We start from the raw sequence: 17,360 nt of genomic DNA, 5'->3' as shown, positions 1-17,360 counted from the left end.
AAGCATATGAGAGTCTGGAGCCCATCTACTTAATGATAGGACTTGAAACAACCAGTGACTTTGTTACAAGCAAGTATAAGAAAGCTACACTTATTGCTTTGACCACATCATGATCAAGATAAATCTTTAAACTGATGGATAACTGAGATGAGAATTAAGACTGGATTGTATTGTACACTCAAACTATCTAAAAGTCTTAAATGAAGCAGATTTTATTTACTCCAGATCATCTCAAGATTTTTTTTTGTTCCATAGTTTCTAATTCTGTCAGCCATTTTAATATGAACAGATAGCAGAATCAATTTTGACTTATGTCCCTATATCATCCTTATGACCTGAAGATGCACTATCGCTTCCTTTTCTAAGAGCATTCTAGACTATATAGGATGTAGTAGTTTGAGAGTTAACTGATCCATCCTCCTCTACACTAGTTCCCTTTTTGTTACTTGTGTTGTGTGGGTATCTCTGAGTAACTCATATGATGCACTTCTTGTATTTGAGAGTTCTCCTTAGTTCTAACTGAAATGCTTATTCAAATACATCTTGGTTTATTTTCTCTTGCTTTTAAAATGTTAGCTCGTTCTGTGGACAATAGTTCTTCTTCCATTTGAATTTACTAGATCACTTCATAGTTTAACTGTGGTACATAACTCTTTTGAAATTGTCCTTTAAAAAGCAAAGATCCTAACTTTCCAGAAAGCCTTTTACGATTAATGTGAAATGGCTATTTGCCGGTATAGGAGCTTCAAAAGGCTCCCTGTCAGAGTGCCAAACCATAGTTAGAAGTGCCCTGAATACCCCTGTGAATGCAGAATTGAAATTACCTTGCATTATCATTGCATTGATGTGTCTTCGTTTCAAATCAGATAAACTGTCAATTCTATTTAAATAAACCTCACCCTCACAGAGGCTAGAACCGTCCTTCACTCCCCCATTCCTCCTCTTTTTTTAATTGAAACCACCACAAAGCTAGAATTGTGAATGTTTTACTTGAATGTTTTAAAGTAAAAGTTGAGTTGGCAGTGATGTTAAAATTTATTGGCCCACTTCAGTAAAAAAACAAAATCTACAGATGGACTTATAATATTTCATTTTTATTCTTATTCTACATAGCTGGACTCCTGCTTAAGTAGGAGGTGTGGAAATTAATTATTTTCCTCCCATGTGTACCATCCTCTTGTGGCTTCTGTCACAAATCAGTACACTGTGGGGTTTTATAATCAGAATTCTGCCTCCAAGAATGCCTCGTTAAGTGAATAATACCACCAAACCTAACTTGGTAATTGGCTCGTTGAGTCATGTGACTTGCCATCCCTCTCTTCAGTATTGAGGTAGGGTAAGAGCAGTGTATCATTAATTATATTTATAAAGTAGTAGAGTTCAAAACGAAGAAAGTGAACGCAGAAATTTCAAACCTAAGAGACCTGAAAGATGAATTAGTTAATCTCTTAATTTGCAATGAAGAAAATTACTCTGGAGAGTTTGGGAGCATTATCCAGGGTCCCATGGGTACTTTGAGGCAAGACTTTCCCACTATACCATATCATCACCTTCTTTACCATATAAAACAAAAAATCCCATCAGCAACAGTAAAGTAGACCTACTACAAAGAGACTTATGTGTATGCACTAGATGTCAATTCTGAAATCTAACCATGTCATTCTGCATCATAAAATCCTTCTATGACCTCTTCTCATTCTCTCCAGCATAAAATTCAAAGCTGGACATTGATTTTTCTTTACAATCTACCTCTTAACTTACTGGTTTCCTGTGTTAGGACCAGCGCACAGGCACTCTTATTAGCATTTCACAAAATATGCCACATTCTAACATATCTTCTTTCTTGTAAACATTGCTTATTCCTTCCACCTGGAGTTCTCTTCAGTCAGAGGCAATCAGATAAGGACGCTGTCCTTCATGAGTAGAGCAAGCTTTATTTTCTTTGGAAGCATTTCCTAAGCCTCTCCAGGCGATTTAGGGCTGTTTCTCCATGCTTTTCCCATAATACCTATTTTATATCTCTCATAACACTCTACCATTACCATATATTTTCTGGAATCTACAATTAATATGAGCACCATGATCAGAGAGACTTTAACTTTTTCATTTCTGTATTCTCAGTGATTAGCATGGTGTCTGACCCTCGTAGGCATGCAACACGTTTGTTGAATGAACAAATGAAAATAAACACATGTTTAAATGATGATCACACACTTCTCCCCATTTTATCTTCCTTTCCACCTCTATGTTTATGGGCATCAAAATTTAGACCTCTACCATGATTTCTCTTTTAGGCAGAGGAGTATGCCATTCCTAATAATAAAATAATTCCCAGCAACTCTTTAATTACTTTCATCTTCAATTGGCCATTAATTGAGTTTGTGTAGATAACCAACTCAATTTAATTCCATAGTAGAGGAGGTATGTGACTTTATTTGGCATTATACTTCATATTTATGTGTCTTTAAGAAACATGAAACATGGGATGCCCAGGTGGCTCAGCAGTTGAGCGTCTGCCTTCAGCTCAGGGCATGATCCTGGAGTCCCGGGATCGTGTCTTACATCGGGCTCCCTGCATGGAGCCTGCTTCTCCCTCTGCCTATGTCTCTGCCTCTCTCTTTCTGTGTCCCTCATGAATAAATAAATAAAATCTTTTTTTAAAAAAAAAAAAGGAAGTGTGGAACATATGGAAATCATGTGGATACTTCAGATTGAGTTCTTTTTCTATGATGTTTGCATAGATCAAATTAATGAGATGTATGTTGAACTTCCATTTTGCTTTTTGTATACTCATTGTCTGAATGGGGAGAGTCTTTTTCCTTAGGTATCATCCCTGGGAAGATGATATAAAATATACCTCAGAGGAAAGGAGTCTTACTGAAAAAAAAAAAATGATAAAAAAGCAATTGGATTTTGTACAGACTAATTCTATCCCAAATTATCATGTTACAAGTCATGAAACCACAGATATTAAAACATTCTGCTTAGCTAACTAGATGAATTATGATAAAAGTTTTATATATGTAATATCATGATTTTAAAAAGGGAACAAAATTTTAGGCCATTTTTGAAGTCAATTAATTTCCAGAATTAGAAAACTTGGCTAATGGGAATATAACAGACCTAAATAGAGTGCCTCGTGTGAGTAGCTTTAAATGCATAGTTCTTTTTTAAATGGTCACATAAAAATTAAGTTTAGAATAATATTTTGAGGTAACTGGTTAATGTTGCTAAACTATTCAAAGGTAGTGCTTTGTAAGGATTCATTCCCAGAATGCCATACTCAAAATGACAAATGCTTAGAAAAATAAATACAAAGAAAATTAAAATGTAAACAGATTGATAAAGAAAACTAGAAATTCCTTTCTGCTCAGATGAATCGGATTAAAAAAATGCTTCTGGACAATGAGAACAGACACAGGGATGTATGTGTTTTGTGACTCTGCAGAACCAAGAAAAACTAAAACAAATATATCATGCAAAGTACTTGCATTATTAAGATATACACTCTGTGTGGCTTCTAAGATATACATTTCTTTTTTCTTGATAGCTATTGTGACATATCTTGCAAACTGAAAAGATGGTAGTTTGAGAATACATGATGATGACTTCCTTCCATGTAGGAAATACGGAGACCAACTTACAAAGGGTCTTCTGTGGATTGGGGCATCTAGACAGGAACGCTCCTCTTCATCCTTGAAGTAGTCCTAATGAACCACAAAACTCAAGAACTTGGGTGTCTTAATGCTCTTTTCAGGAGACCCTGGATGATAATCTTGAACTCTCCAGACTAATTTTCTTTATAAGTTTTAGTAGAATGTTTCCCACCTAAAGGTCAATAATTGTTGAAGAATGAATGATATCTGATATTCAAGGTCAAAGGTGTTTACAAACTGTCACCAAATTCAAGCACATTCTTCTACAGCACTTTTTAAATTTGCTCTGCAGCTCACCAACAGAAAACTATGAAAAGAAGAGTACCCCAAGGGGGGCGGGAGTGGAAGGATTTGTGGGGGGAAGTGGAAGGAGTCGGGGTAGGAGAAGACATCACAGTCCAGCATCACAGTTCACTATAAGAATGACATATTATTTTGACTATCAAATGAGATGAAATATAATATTCTTTGTAAATAAAATTTTTTAAAGATTTTACTCATTTATGTGACACAGAGAGAGTGTACAAGAAGGCAGAGAGGCAGGCAGAGGGAGAGGGAGAAGCAGGCTGCTCTGTGAGTGGGACTTCATGAGGAGCTCCATCCCGGGACCCTGGGATCTTGACCTGTGGCAAAGGCAGATGCTTAACTGACTGAGCCACCCAGGTGCCTCTATTCTCTGTAGGCTATTAAGGTGCTAGCTTCGTGTATTAAAATTATTAGTATTTGGGATTACTCCCATAATTTTATTTCTTGCATATTTCCTGCCACTAATCTTAAAATATATTTAGTTTCTCCAAGAATATCTTGTGAGTATAAAAACTTTACTTTTTCCTTCCTTTAACTTTCTCCATAGTGCCTAGAGAGAATTTTTGTTCACTCAGCATTTCTTGGCAAATGAAAAGCAGTTCTGGGGATCCCTGGGTGGCTCAGTGGTTTAGCACCTGCCTTCAGCCCAGGGTGTGATCCTGGGGCCCCAGGATCGAGTCCCACATCAGGCTCCCTGCATGGAGCCTGCTTCTCCCTCCGTCTGTGTCTCTGCCTCTCTCTCTCTTTCTCTCTCTCTTCTGTGTCTCATGAATAAATAAATAAAATCTTTAAAAAAAGAAAAGCAGTTCAACAAGTATTATGAAAATTCACTGACATTTGGAAGCTATCAGACGCATGCTAATTACATGCTTCCTAGCCTTTTATCAGATGCTGATAGCAAACCTGGCCTGACTGCTCAATGACAATATTTCATTCGATGGATCAATCAGTGACACAATTTTCTCTATGAAAAGAACACATATTTACCGTTATAACAAATATTACAGCTATGAAGTCTTTTAACATCACAGAAATTTCCACAAAATTTATTATTTTTGTATTGTCATTGTTATTTCCAGTATCATCCCAAGACATCAGACTATAATGAGCTATGGGGTTTGTGCTGGATGAAATCATTGCTTTATATTCTGATGGCTGAAGTAGCCCAAGTGTTCCCAATTCTGTGTCTGTACTCGTTCAGCTTTTAGAGAGGTGTCTTTTTCAGCTAGCGATAGCATAAGGCTTTGCCTCTAGAGTAACGACAATAGCATGTCAAGGAGGGAAATAGGCTTCGTTGTACCTGTGGTTTGATGTAATGGTTGTTAGGCACGGATCCATAGAGAGAAATTTCACATAGCTCAGAGATATTCAACATCTGCCATAAGCCTTGACCCTATTCTACAACAGTGTCTATAAGCTATGGGGGGACATGTTATTGAAGGATGTCTGATTCCAAGAACCATCACAGCTGTCACTGGGGTTTATTCTATCCACTGGCTGATATGCTTATCATAAAACCACAAACCTTGTATTGACTCGTGTTCAGATCTTGACTGTTCCCATTATACAAGAAAGAGTTAGAAAATAAACACTTGTAGCAGTTTCAGCTTAATGCTTTTTAGAATTGTGTTGGCTAGACAGCAAATCAAATATTCCCCCTCCCTTCTTCCCTCCTTTTCTACTCTTCCATTAAAACAAACACATAAAAATCAAATAAAGGATCAGATCAGGGATCTTTGTGGTCACACTGCTAATGCCTGGAACTTGAAAATTGGACCTAAGAAACAGATGTGATTCAGCTAGTAGAGATATGTAAATCAGGACAAGTTCTAGGCTAAGAACTAAAGAAAAAAAAAAAGAAAAAGAAAAAGAAAAAAAATCAGGTCAGGTCTGGAAGAAATTATGCTCTTTGAAAGTAAGAGTTTAAGCAACACTGTGCCTCAAAGCATCAGTGCTGTACTACTGGTATTTATGGCTGGCTGGCTATTAGATAAGTTATCATAGAGATGCAGAATGAGAAAGTCTAGAGAGAGAATGGAAGTATTTTTCAACTTATCTACTAGCTAATACCTGAGAAATGGTTTTTGGTAGCTGGTACCTCCATGTCTGAATGGTCATTAGTAGTTCTCATATAATCACTATGATCATTTCACTGCCACAAAGGGCAAAATTGTGATTTTTATGAACACCACCTCTATTTATGTTTAACTAGTAAGAGCAATACCCAGAACCATGTAGAGGTCTTTTTTCACCCTTTTTGAAGTACACTTAGCATGGTGTTATGTAATGGAATTAAATGCAGAGAAAATCTATTTCATAACAGTAAGTTAGGTGAAAGTTGTTAAGCAAGGCAGTCTCTTGTCCTATTGCCTGCACCTGACTGCCAGTAGTTAGGATGTCCCTCACCTCACTCACCATATCTATGCATGAGAGAAATGATCTGTCTTTGAGACGTTTCCCCGAGATTCTTCAACATAGTGCTCTTTGATATTCATACTCCTTATTGTAGGAGTGCTCTAAGTCATCCTAGGCATATATTCCAGTTTTCTCGGCTTTCTGGGGACTTGAAGCTGCCTTAGAATAGCCTTAGCTGTGTCTGCTCTCTTTACTACATGGATCCTGCACATAGTATAGACTTCACAGAGCAAAAGAATGCCTGAACTCCTGCAGTTCATTCTCTTCTTTATGCCAACAGCTTACCTTCTATTGTTTTTTGTTTGTTTGTTTGTTTTGTTTTTTTAGTTGGTTGTTTTTTGCTCTTGGCCAAGCAAGAGATCATTTTTGGCCTCTAACTAGTCTCTCTCTCACACAAAACACCAAACTACACCCCAAAACAAAAAACTAAAACACACCAGATTCCCATTTCTCTGGTATTATTGTATCTTACTGTAGAATCTACACTAATTACTAGTCACCACTGAGCTATCACTTTCCTCTTTTATATCTATTGCTACATCTCAATTTTCTTTGGAAGTACTGTTTGTCATATCTCCTCTGCTTTGATACTGAAGGTTTTCTAACATGTTAACGTAATCAGGCTTAAAAACATTCACTGACATCCCCTGCCACTGGGCAGGTATTCCTGCTTCTCCTAACGCTCCTCTGTGACATCCCTCTGTGTCCTGGGCTGCTAAGTTGCTCCGCAACAGAAATATTGTGATGGTAAGGGCTCCCATATAAAAAGCTTTTTTCACAAACTCCAAGTTGGTCTATAAAAACAATTCTTTATTAATATGGCTATAATAGCCATAGTTTCTTCCCTCCAACCTTTATATACAACATACAAAAATAATGTCTCTTATGGGCCATATCCTAGCACATACCTAGCATTGTTGTTGCAATGGGAGGGGGAACAATTCTCAGACGAGAAAATTGTTAACAATTAAAACATGTTTTAGACAAATTTCCTCTCTACACAGCACAGCTCCTGTCTGCCAATTTGCATGTGAGAACTGCTGTTTAAACTACACTTATTCTGTTTGAAAGAAAAGGAAATTGTGCCGGACAAAATGTCAATCCTTTGGTAAAGTCAAGGTAGCTTATCGCTGAGTTTCCTGTTCATTTTGTAGGACTTCACTCTGTCATGAAAGGATATTTGATATGTTTGGTATGGGTATGGCAGATGGTAATTATACTCATAAATTCATTTTGTGATGATTTTCCTATTATTTTTCTGGTCACAGAAATTAGCAATCTATTTTGGTTTATAAGTATCAGAGGATCATTTATTCAGTATTAAGTGATTATTTGCCAGGAGCTTACTCTATACCAGGCACCCTAAAGGTGTTCTGCTTCTCTGGCTGAACACTGAATGACCCACTCATGTGGATCTTACATCTTACATCTCATGTAAGATTGAGAATTAGTGATACAAGTAAATCCCAAAGCAAAAATAACTGGAATATTTTAATGAAACACACAGAAGTTCTTGATATTATTATCAAACTAGCAAAGTACAAATTTTTAAAATAAAAGATAAAAATAACTTCATACAATAAATACTTCATTGTAACAGTCTATTGCAATTATATGACCCCAGATAAACAGGGTGTGGCCCCCTAGAAAATTCTATAAAGGTTAAGAGCTCACTTCAACAGGGAGAGACACTAATTTTACACAAAAGGAATCAATCACTGACTATACAGAAATTACCTCAGCAGGAAAAGAAAATGACTACTTTTATACAGATACTAAGAACTCACCTATCTATACTTAGGCTAGTGAGCAGAACAAACACTTGCCAGACTGAAGGAGAAATTCCTAAGCCTCCATGCAAAATACTACCTGGTGCCTTGGATGCGATACAACACCTAGGAGGAGTAATACAGCATGGAAGCCTCACTAAAGCTTGGAGGCGAAAGTATTAAAAATGTACTCAGTAAAAATATACTGGAGCATAAAATTATTCACCAGAAAAGAGCAAATGACACCCTCAGAGCCAGAGTTCTACTAGAAAGCATCTCAACAACAGGAGACGGGGTAGTGGACCTGCTGGAATGGCAACACCATCCAGGTAAGAAGGATTATATGGTCCATGCTTGTGCTTTCCAACCTTGCCCAAGTACTCTGTCTTTGAAGCATATTCATAAAATAGTCTGAGATGACTTTAAGCCATAGTTGTCACTTTTTATGTAATCTTTGCAGCTATTTCCCCCTATTCCTTTTCTAAATTTCAGCTTGATAGATTGTTTCTAATATGCTTAAGATTAATAATGGAAGTCAATCTCCTGACTGGTAGAAGGAATGCCTGAACAGGTTTGTATTTAGAGGAGAGATACTGCTAAAAGGTAGCCTCACCTTTAATTTCACCTCTCCAGTACAGTGACTAAAGAAGGCATGGGCTCTATCATGTCATTAGCGTGTCTCTTGGACTCTACAGTTCTATCCTTGATGGCATGCCTGTGTCTCCAGCTCCCATCGGGCCCCTAGAAGAATGCTGAGCACACAGGAGCATAGTATTTTATTCAAACATTCATTTGTAGAATGAACCAATGAAGAAGCTTGGCAGCCTAGAAAGAATACTGAAAATTTTAGATGCTTCAGCCAATGAGAACTATATGTAATTGTCTTAGCCAAATATATTTATCAAGCACTTGGAAGTCTGATTTAATACCTGAGATTCTATTGAGCTCCTGAGGTGCAACAAATTACAAATCAAGAGACTTGGCCTATTGTTTTGGCTGGGTGGTCAAATATTTACCCAAAAAAGCCAGGAAATCACCGTCTTAGTGTTTGGATCCATGAAATGGGAATAATGTTAGCCTCACGTGTTTGTTGTTATGCTTGGCCAAGACACTCTATGTGAAAATGCTATTAAAAGAACTAAGAACTGTATAAATATTAGGGTTGTTGTCTTATTTTACAAATGCCAGATACTGAATTGATTATTTGCTTGTCTGTGTCTCTTAACATTTTTACATGTGTAAATATATGGACAAATAAAAAATGAGGAGAAAAACTACTTAAACAGTAGCCAGACCAAATATTTTTAGTATTCTTTACTATGCTTCTAAATATTTAATAGATTATTAGTAGATGCAAACATAGAAGACACTATTTCACATTTGCATGTTAATGAAAAATCATGAATTATACATTATTTGCTGTGTAGAGTAGTGGAAACAGTATTCATTTTTTATGGCCATAAAAACTTAGATTGTCTCCTGAAACACACATCAAATCCCCTTCTGTAATAGTGCCAGAAAGATCTGCAAGCTTTATAAAACCATCTCCAGCGAAATTAGATAGATTTGTTTGTGCCGCTTTGCAACACGTTACTGTGAAAGTTCATTTTAAACAAAATAGTTTTAATAATGTCATTACTAATGTATATTTGGTCATCACTAAAAAATGGGGTTTTAATATGAATACTTCATTTTAATAAACGACAGAGGAAGCAAGTTGCCCTGAGTCAGCAGGAAGTGGTTATACACCAGAGAACAGCCTGATTGTGTTAGATTCATCCAGAACACTGAACAGCCCAGAGACGGTCCAAGAAAAAACAACTGGCTTTATTCAAATGATTAGGCTTACTGCAGCTCAATAGTGAGATTCACACATTCTCCTATTATTTCTTGACCTTATGCCAAAAACTCCTACTTACAGTAATAATTAGAATTAGTGTTTCCAGTGCATGCCTCCAACCATCTTCTTAACAAACAGTAAAAAAAAAAAAAAAAAAAAAAAAGATGCTTACGAACTATGCAGTTAATGAAATTTTTCTTTACTTTGTTTCATTAATACAGCTTAATTTTCCTAACTCTTTACCTTTGTAACAAGTATATATATCTTATGTTGCTAAGTCACTACAAGTGCCATCACCAGTATTGCCAATCCTACAGTTTCGAAGGAACCAGTGTTTTCTTTCTGCTTCTCATTAAATTCTAAAGAAATTCCTTTTATTTTCCTGGTCAGAGCAAGCACATATGTAAAGCTATCTTTGACTGCTGTCATTCTGGGTTGTGTGCATTTTTTGTCAGTAATATGGAAAACTGTAAATACTTCAAATATTGAATCACAAATGCTGGAATTAGCATATAGTATAAATTATTGTGCCTACTATTTTAATGAAAGGCACAGTTTGTGAGAGCAGTTTGCGGTCTGAGCGGGCCAATGAAACCTTCATGGATGTCGATGAAATGGTTCTGTCTACAGACCCATCTGAACTCTTCACAAGGCTTCCTGTTATGCCCAGTCTGTGCTGCCACGAAGGAAATGGTGAAAAGAAAGTCATGTCATATTTATGCATTTAGTGATTCTTGCAGCACTGTGGTTATTACCACTCACAGAAGCCTAACACATACATCCAAGGAGTTTACCCTTAGTTGGCAGGACCTAATGGGAAATCAAATAGAAATCACAAGGTGTGAAAAACAAACAGGATGAAAATAATCAAAACCTAAAAAAAATATTTAATAGAATAAATCTGATTGCTAAGCCAAGCGGGATCTGAATTCCTTATAGGAGATTCAGCTCAAGATTGGAATCCCCAAACCTAAACTGGACCACACAGCTCTGCCAATGATTTTACTCTGCCTTGATGAGGCATCTAGCTGGAGGCAGTGGGGCATTTGGAACCTTCGTTTTCTTATTTCTAAACCGGGAGAATAAAATCTCTACTTCAGTCTCCTCAACTCATTTGTTGTCATGAACAAATGATCAGAGATGAGTCTTGTAAATTCTTTTTTTTTTTAATTAATTTATTTATTTATGATAGTCACAGAGAGAGAGAGAGAGGCAGAGACATAGGCAGAGGGAGAAGCAGGCTCCATGCACTGGGAGCCCGATGTGGGATTCGATCCCGGGTCTCCAGGATCGTGCCCTGGGCCAAAGGCAGGCGCCAAACCGCTGCGCCACCCAGGGATCCCGAGTCTTGTAAATTCTACATGGCTACATGCTGATGGCATCTTTGAGCTCGAGGCAAGAGCCTGTATGGTAAATCCATCATCTCGTTCCTCTGCTTCCCATAGGGGCCTCCCATGGCTTCACACAGACACTTGGTAAGCCAGGCTCTTTGCATGGCCAGCAAGTCTTTCCACAGCCTGGGCTCTGCTGCTCTCTCCAGTATGACTCAGTATGTGCAATAGGTATACTAGGGTGGGAATGGTCCAAGATCATTTCCACTTCAAGGCCTTTTATGTGCAAGACCCTTTGACTAGCATGCTTTTTGCCCAGGTCTTGACATGGCTGGCTCCTCTTCCTTCCAGCCCTGTTAAATTTTACTTCAGCTGGTCTTTTTTAGCCTCCAGCTACGGTGTCCTTGCCCATAGCATTCTCTGCCTATTGTCTTTTCATGATCTGAAATTATCTGCCTCAATTGTTTACCTGTTTGCTGTAAGTGTGCACAGAACAAGAGCTCCCTAAGAGCTTACTGCTTATTCAGTTGCCTGTCATGTTCACTACTTTAAAGTCAGCACCTAGAAAAATGCCCAGTGCACAGAGCTTTCACCAGTACTTGTTTGAATGATGGTGGGACAGTTCACTGGGAGGGACGTAGAATGAGGAGGTCAAAGATCTTGACTGCTTTCCTTTTTGTAAACTGTCCCAAATCTGTCCCCTGTCCTCATCCAATGGCTCCTACCCTCTCCCTATCCCAGCTGTCTTGGATCCCTACTCTATCTATCTTCTCTCCTAAATTAAAAATAATAACAGTAATGATAAGTGAGCACTAACATGTAGCTAAGTATTTCACATACATGATCACATTTAAATCTTTAGACCTTTTTACTTTAAAGACTTAGAGATATTAAACAACTTTTGAAGATCACAGCCCAAGAATCAGAGCTTATTCTCAAATGCATGTTGGTGGAAAACCCATGCTCTCACCTGCACCATACTGCTTTCTATATAGCAAAGCCCTGCAGACAGTGACTCAAACTCTTGCTTCAACACATCTTGGCTCACTTTTTCTCTACCCTGATACCCCCTATCCTGGGTGATGAATTGATTGAATTATCAGAGAAATGAATCAGGTAGATCATGCTCATGTTTTCCCACGAAGGTATATATCTTATCAGAAGCCTTCTGAATACAAAATAACTGACAAAGGAACACACCAGATTGATGATCATAATAACAGCTTACATTTATGGAACACACACCTAGTGTTAGTCGCTTGAAGCCTCACGACAACTCTGTGAAATGGGGACTGTTTTTATTCTTATTTTTACAAATGAGGAAACTGAGGCATGATGGAGTTTGATTATTTGCCCCAGTCACACAGCTAGCAAGTGGTGGAGCTGCAATCTGTACTCGTGTGACTAGAAAGACAGGATGCTTAATCATTATGTTAAACTAAACCACTATGAGAGAGAGGCAAGGGCTGGTTTATTCAGCCTATATATAAAACTCACCTTTAACAGCAACTCATTTTTCCATGGAACATCTGGTATAAGATGAGCTCTTAAATAAATCACTTTCCATTTCTGGCAATGTTAGTTAGTGTTTTCATCTTGTGATTATATTTAATATTAGAATGATTTTTTTAAAAAAGGAGCAGAGTCTTAGATAAATAATCTATTTTTCATTTGATACAGATGAGCCATCAAGCTAACAATGTCATTAATCACCTTAATATATCTATCACCATCACGTTCTCTAGAATTGTTTCTTTCTCTGTCGAGAAGAAACATAGGAAATAAAACAATTGTGTCATAAGAAATCATGCAAAGAATCCACTATTTCCATTTCAAGGTTTTTTTTTTTTTCTTGGTTGCTATTTTTAAGATCTCACTTAAACATACAATTTCATTAAGCCACACTAGCTTAAATAAGGAGGATTCTAATAGGAAGTGGAAGTAGTTGTATAAGAACCCCCAAATACTGGTAGTTTCAATGAGAAGTATTTCATTCAAAATGAGACATTCTTGGGGCACCTGGGTGGCTCAATGGTTAAGCGTCTGCCTTCAGCTCAGGTCGTCATGATCCCACAGTCCTGGGATCGAGTCCCACCTCAGGCTCCTTGTGGGTAACCTGCTTCTCCCTCTGTCTATGTCTCTGCCCCTCTCTCTGCATCTCTCTTGAATAAATAAATAAAATCTTTAAAAAATAAAAATAAAATGAGACATTCTTTTAAGAAAGTCAACCAAAAAGAAGAAAAAATATGACAGAGGTTTGTGGATCAGACATTTTAGTAATTAACCACCAAATTTCCAGATGCTAAAGCAGAAAGCAAGTTATGTCTTACAGAAACTGCCCTCTGGAGAAAAGGAAAAAAGAAAAGAAGGATTTTGAGTTTGACAGTACAACCTTGCACCGGCACCGGTTTCTTCTCCTGCTGGTTCAAGGAGTTCTAAGCACCCTTCTGTAAATCATCATCTCACATCTATTTATTATCTTCCAGCTCAGTGCACAATACTATCTGTTACACATGGATACCAGCAATAATACACAAGGGGCTCCGGCATAAGAGGCAGCAAGCTCTGTGCTCATCTGCGCTCTGAGTCTCATCCTGCAGTGGAGTTTCTGCTCATCCTGTAGCCACCATCAGCAGCAATTAAAACAAAGGTATTATGCTTCCAGTGTTTATTCCTCTGTATTTTACCCATGCAATGTGATGTTTTTCATCCAGGGCCATATGAATTGAGAAAGTGTTTGACTGCCTTAAAGTAGCATAGGTTGAAGACTTTTTTTTCTTTTTCTTTTTCTTTTTTTTTTTTTTTTTTAATTCCATAGGACTTTGGTAACCTATGTTACAAGATGCTTGCACACACAGTAGCACTGTTTCTGTTCAGTGGAGAGCTAAAATACAATGAATCTCACATTCCCTCCAGAACAGTTACCAAAATGTTAGCTATTGCTGCAGAAGAGGAAATCAGGCTGTGTGGAACAAAAGATAACTTTAAATGTATATGTTGCAGTGATTCTCAACCTAGGCCTAAGAATCACCTGGAAAGCTTTAAAAAAAAATACAGACACCCAGGGCTCATCCACCAGGGATGCTGATTCAATTAGTCTGGGGCAGGGCCCAGACGCTTGTATTTTTTTTAAAGCTCTCTGGATAATTCCAATTTGCAGGCAGGAATGAGAACAACTGGTATATGGGAGAAAGAAACTTCAGAGCCCAATTGTTGCTTTGCTGCCAGCACACAGCTAACTAACTTATGAGACTGAACAAGTCTTTCAATTTCTTTGTGGTTTCATCCATCATACGGGGTTGTCATAATGACTAATTAGACTGTGTAAGTGAAACTATTTTGATGAGCATAAAATGTTATAAAAATATATATTTCTAAAATCTCTGAAATCAAAGAATCCTGAGGTCTGTTGAGTTCTAGACCCAGGAAATTTGTCTGCAATCAAGCATATCCTTTTATATCTCTTAACCTTATTTCCTTACTTGCAAAATGGAAATAATGTTACTAATTTATAGCAGGAGGAAGAGGGAGATAAATGCTGCCATCTTATAAAAGTGAGAGGATTAAAAAATAATGTTTAAGGTGCAATTTCAATCCATTCTGTTTTGGTTTTGTTTTGTTCCCTTTCTTTCAAAGACTCTCTGAGGATCAAATGAGTTCATTTATGTGAGAGCACATTATAACTATAATTTATTATCGTTATGCTGTTATTATTATGTTTTTATTATGCCTCAATTTCTTCAACTGTAAAATGAGAGTATTGAACTAAATCATTCTAAAAATGTCCTCCAAGCACTAAAAATCTGTGATTCTTAAAAAGAGAGAATTGTACAACCTCTCTCTTCATTTGCTTCTTCGTGTGTGTGTGTGTGTGTGTGTGTGTGTGTGTGTTTCAGGTGGCATTCATGGAAAGAAGGTTCCTGAACTGTCCTAGCCTAGAATTCATCACACTTGGTGGCTGTGTTCCTCTCAGAATAACCTACAGGAGAATTCTGAAGGGTTTACAAATAAGAATTCCTTTCCATTCTAGAAGTATAGGTATACCCTGACTTCTGTGGGTTTCAAGTCATTACACTGGGTGCAGAGATTAAATTTTGTTTCAAGTCAGAAGGCTAAAGGAGCAAGTCCGCTGACTATACTGCTCTCCAGAACAGCCCACAGAGGCCCATGCTGGTCTCCTGTGACTCACTGAGAAACAGAACTTCCAGCCTCCTCAAACAAACACAGTGTCCAAATTTCTGATGCTAGTTTGGAGGAGGGAAACGCATTTGGGTCAGAATTCGAGAGAAGTAACAGAAAAATGCTTCATTCTTTTAGTAGATGTAGATCTGTGTGGTTTCCCTGTTTATTGTGGGAATCTTTAAACAGTCCTCTCTGCTGGCTCATTTCCTTCAGGATATAAACATGTTCAGGTTTCTCCAATCTTAAAACAAAAACAAAAGGAAATAGAAATTTAAAATCTTTCCTTCCACCCAATATAATTTTCAAGCGATACCACTTCTTCTTTCTTTCATAACCATCATTCTTAAGAAACTGTCTACACCAGCTGCTTATATTTCATCTCTTCCAATTCCTTCCTCAGTCCCCAGTAACCTGGCTTTGTCTCTACTTTTGGCCAAAGTCAGCAATGACCTCCCAGGGGTTAATTTTAAAATGTCATTTCTTTCCTTATTTGAGCACACTGGCAGCCACCATATCTCTAATTTCATTGATGGCTCCTCTTATCTCAGATTTTCTCTTCCCCTGGGTTTAAAACACTGATGGCTCCTACTTCTCTCTCTTTCTCTCTGCCCTGTCCGTAGCTTCCTTCAGGCTCCTTGCATCCTTCTTCTGATCACTCTGCACACACTTTCTAGCTGGCCTCACCTAAATGTCTGGGAGCAGTCACTAGAAAGCAGCCTGGGTTTGGCAAATCCTTACGTACTACTACTTTCTTAGGAAGTGCAACCTCAGAGAAGCATGAATGATCACAAAGGGAAGTGAGTGAGGAGTAAGAATATAAGAATATAGCTGCTTCAGTTTTGTGTAAAACACAGCTGACTTCCCCCTCTCACTGTGGGCTTCAAAAAAAAAAAAAACATATAAAATCCTATATGTTTCAGAACAGACTGTGGAGAGCAGGAAAAAGAATGTGTCCACTAGTTCCTTTCCCAGTTGGCCAAAGTTCCTCATGGGCATCAACACCTGCATGTGGAGTTGTGCCATCCAGTCTTTTTGTGTGCTGTCAAACAGCAAAAAGCTACTATAGCTACTGTAGCTGTCTACAGCTACTGTAACAAATTACTATAAACAAGACTTAAAACATACAAATCAGAGGATGCAAAAGAAAACCACAATCCCCACAGGTACATAGAATATGACTGGCTTTCTACCCAAATCCCAAAAACTTCCAAATTTATGCTTACCATTCAGCCCTTCTTCTGGGTCCAAAGTATCTATAGGACATTTTAAACAGATGTCTCATAGGCTTTTTATACTAAACATATGCAACATTAAATTCAGTCTCTTTTCTATCCTTCTACTCCCAAGATCTGCTCCTCCTACAGGATTTCTTTCTTTCTTTTTTTTTAAGATTTATTTATTCATTATAGAGACAGAGAGTGAGAGTGAGAGAGCGAGAGAGAGAATGAGCAGGAAGCGCAGAGCGAGAGGAAGAGAGAATCTCAAGCAGAGTGCAGAGCCCAATGTTGGGGCTCAATCTCATAACCCTGAGATTAGGACCTGAGCTGAAAGCAAGAGTGAGACACCTAACCAACTGCCACACTCAGGTGCTTCTCCTACAGGATTTCTTTCTTTCTTTATGGGATCCCTGGGTGGTGCAGCGGTTTGGCGCCTGCCTTTGGCCCAGGGCGCGATCCTGGAGACCCGGGATCGAATCCCACATCGGGCTCCCGGTGCATGGAGCCTGCTTCTCCCTCTGCCTGTGTCTCTGTGCCTCTCTCTCTCTCTGTGACTATCATAAATAAATAAAAATTAAAAAAAAAAAAAGGATTTCTTTCTTTTTCTCTTTCTTTCTTTCTTTCTTTCTTTCTTTCTTTCTTTC

At 37.9% G+C, this 17,360-nt stretch overlaps 1 long non-coding RNA gene across 1 annotated transcript in view; it reads right to left on the bottom strand.

Moving 5' to 3' along the window:
• Window positions 1-14,223: 14,223 nt before the first annotated feature.
• LOC140638023 (uncharacterized) overlaps window positions 14,224-17,360 on the bottom strand; it is a 60,005-nt gene continuing 56,868 nt past the window's right edge. Inside the window, exon 3 of the long non-coding RNA XR_012035146.1 lies at window positions 14,224-15,740. This is a non-coding gene — a long non-coding RNA (uncharacterized lncRNA). The remainder of the gene's footprint in view (window positions 15,741-17,360) is intronic.

The sequence above is a fragment of the Canis lupus genome, chromosome 8 (assembly GCF_048164855.1).
Source record: "Canis lupus baileyi chromosome 8, mCanLup2.hap1, whole genome shotgun sequence".
NCBI lineage: Eukaryota > Metazoa > Chordata > Mammalia > Carnivora > Canidae > Canis > Canis lupus.
This window is presented reverse-complemented; position numbering and strand designations above follow the sequence as displayed.